Here is a 3,232-nt window from a genome sequence, read left to right on the forward strand (position 1 = left end):
GGCCGACATGCATGAAATGGTGTTGCACTTTGCTTGTCCTCTTGTAATATCAAGAAGTAGCCGGCCATGCCAAGCTCTTGGCATGCATGAGCTGAAATTTCTTCATCTCCACTTTCTTCTCTTACAAGCCTTGCCTCCCACCTAACCCAATCACTAAATGAGCAGCCTCCTAACCAGCCCAATCAATGAGGAGGCAGCCAACCATCCTCCCTCTATAAAAGGAGCTTGGCCGGCCACCCCCTCCTCATTTGCTTCTCATTTTTGACTCTCCACTCCTTCCTCCACTCCCCCACACTCCTCTCCTACCTCTCCCCCACGAAATCCTGCTCCACCTAGCTACCATGGCCAGCCATGGCCATGGAAAGCCACCAAGATGCAGCTCCCCTCCTCCCTCAAGCTTCCCCTCACCATGAGAGCATCTCTCTCACTCTCTTCTCCCCTAATCTTTGATGAATCCAGCTCTCTTTCTCCTTTCTCCTCTCACAATATTGGATCTTGATGCAGGTGCATGTTGGTCCAAGCATGGAGAAGGTTGAGCAATCCTCAGATCTGAAACTCTTGAGCAAAGTTCGTCCAAAACCTTGCAGTAATTTCTGTATCTTGCTGTTTCAGATTCTGGTACGAACTTGTAAAATCCGCCAAATCTCGTGTACAGATCCAAATCGAGTGATTCAAAGTTCTACAGATAGGTATTGAAAAGATCTACAACTTGGCGTTGGTCTCATCCTCAAATTCGTTACGGATTTTGCATGGTAAATAAAGTTCTTCAAACATGCAGAATCACTGTTTGTTAGATTTCTTCCGTTTTACAAAACCTTTTTGAGCAAACTCAACTGTGGGAGAAAGCCCTCTCCAGTACCTTCATTTTGGCGTTGGTTTCACTTCAAATGACCTCCTGAAATTGAAATGGTTCATAGATCAAGATCTGGTCAGATCTGATTTGTCGAATTAAACCAGGAGCTTGGAAACGAATTTTTGAATGAAACCAACTGGGTAAGAACCACCTATTCAATACCTTTCAGATGCAGCAGACCTCATATTTTTGTGATTTGTGTATGATGTTTGGTGAATTAAACTTGTTCTGTGTGTTCTGCAGACATGGCTGTTAGCTTTTAAATCACCAAAAATCCAGTTTTGAACCAAATTGAGTGATTCCAATTTTGTAGGACTACTGGATGTTTTCTTAATCATATCAAGCAAGTTTCACACCTTTATCTGTTCTGTAACTCCAGAGAGAAAGCAAATGGTACAGACATGCAGTAAACTTGTAAATCCATTTGTAAGAGTTTCAGAAACAATTTGAACCCAAATCCAATTGTGTGTGAGTCTCTGTTTAAATATCTTTCAAATGCCAGTGGCCTCATATTTTTAGGATTTTCCTACGATTTATGGCTTACAGATCTTGTTTTCTGTACTGTCAGATTCAAAGAAATTCCTAAAATTGTAGGTTTAATATTTTTGGGTGATTCCAATTGGGTTAGTCTTGTATTAGTACTGGCTATCTGGGAAAAATATTATTAGTCTCTGTTCATACATATTTGTTTCTGTTAGTAATATTTATGTGTGACATGCATTGTTGAAGCAAAACTTTTCGGTTTATTTAAAACCCTTGACCAACTCTTTTTAGTAGAGATGGGCAACCTTTGTTTTATGCTTGCAAAACAAAACCTCTGCAACCTAACTTTAGCTCTTTTGTTTTGCTTAAGTTTTCAAATGATGTGGTACATGGTTTGCTTCCTATTTGTGTATAGTGTTAAGTGAGCAAATTAAATTAGGAAAACTGATTTCTACTTTTCCAAAAATGTTTGAAATTATGTTGTGAATGTTTGTGATGCCAAACTAATGCTCTTGTCCTCTTCATGATGTTATCTACCAGGGGATAATTGGTTTATACCATGGCGATAACCGAGAGAGGCAATTGCTAAGTTGTGATGCACTCATGCCTCTACTAGGTAAATAAATGGGGTTTTCTAAATTAAAACTCTTAAATTTGTTTTGTGGTATCTATAAGTCCTTAGTAGGTTATACCTTGGCTGCATGGTTCGTTGTTAATTGTTGAATGTTTTATTGTTGATGCAATGTGATTGATTGTGTTCCTTTTATATTTTCCGGCGATAGATGCGAACAATTCCGAAGAAGAAGAAGAAGAGGAATCGGATTAGAAGATTATTTATATTGTTGGAATTCTTATATTGATGGAGTTGAAGAAGTCCGGGGACAAATAAGCCAAGGCAAGCCATCTTTTGATCTCTTGCTATTTATCCTTCTTGTTGTGCTCATTGCTCCATTATATACTTGGTTCCTGGTATCATGTATGATTTTTGATCCTCTACTCTATGCATACTTATTCCCAAAGTATGTTGAACCCCTGGTTGATGCTTTGCATACTTGCTCCCAAGTATGTGAACCCCCTTGTTGATGTTATGCATGCTTACCCTAAGCATGTATGCCCCCTTGACCATATCCATGTTGTCATCTTCTTAGTGGTATAATGATTAACATCATGACCCCTGTTTGAATCATCTTAATTATGTTGTCCCTATACATGCTTATCCTAAGTATGTATGATCCCTTTAACATCTCAATTATCATCCCCTTAGTGGTATGATGGCTAGCATCATGTCATTGTGACTCTTAGTTCCTTCATAAAACTATAGGTTGGGAACCCCCTTGGAAAAATACCTTGTTGAAAAGAATTTTTGAAAACCTTGGGGGAGTTGGACTTACCCAAGCGTGTGTTTATGAAAGGAAAGGATCTTGGCAAAGTTGGTTGAAAAGAAAATCTTGTTTTCGAAAACTTTGGCGCCTAAGTATCCACCCGTGACAATTAACCCGCGCAACCACATTACCCTGGGGTGGGACGGGGCTTAGCTCGTAGTTTGTTCTTCTTAACATGGGACACCGCACAACTATATAAGGGTAAGGTTACCCCTGAATCCGGATTGTCGTTGGTGGAGACAATAGTATAACGGGAGGCCTTCGGGGCTGACCCGTCCGAAAGACACTATGGGTCTCCTGGCTTGGCGGTGGAGCCACGCTCAAAGTGAGGTGAGCTGCCACGGTGCCGGGGAGGTACATACTCCATAGGGTAGGATCCCGTGCTAAGTCGAATAGGCGAAAGGCTATGCCCGAGTTTTTGTCATGGCATAGTTGATATGAGGGGATGATGCCCACATGATAAACTCGTGGATCTTGTGGGGAAAGTGTGCAAACTCTGCAGAGTCAAATCTAT

General features: G+C 40.8%; 1 long non-coding RNA gene across 2 annotated transcripts; it reads left to right on the forward strand.

The window, feature by feature from the left end:
* The first annotated feature begins 300 nt into the window (after window positions 1-300).
* On the forward strand, window positions 301-1,041 carry LOC139830918 (uncharacterized). 2 transcript variants are annotated; one of them, XR_011744434.1, is made up of 3 exons: window positions 301-567; window positions 656-752; window positions 918-1,041. It is a non-coding gene; the product is annotated as an uncharacterized lncRNA (long non-coding RNA). The 2 variants fall into 2 exon arrangements; XR_011744433.1 differs by having other exon boundaries at window positions 301-531; window positions 613-752.
* The last annotated feature ends 2,191 nt before the right edge of the window (window positions 1,042-3,232 follow it).

This window comes from Lolium perenne, chromosome 4, assembly GCF_019359855.2.
Source record: "Lolium perenne isolate Kyuss_39 chromosome 4, Kyuss_2.0, whole genome shotgun sequence".
Classification (NCBI taxonomy): Eukaryota; Viridiplantae; Streptophyta; class Magnoliopsida; order Poales; family Poaceae; genus Lolium; species Lolium perenne.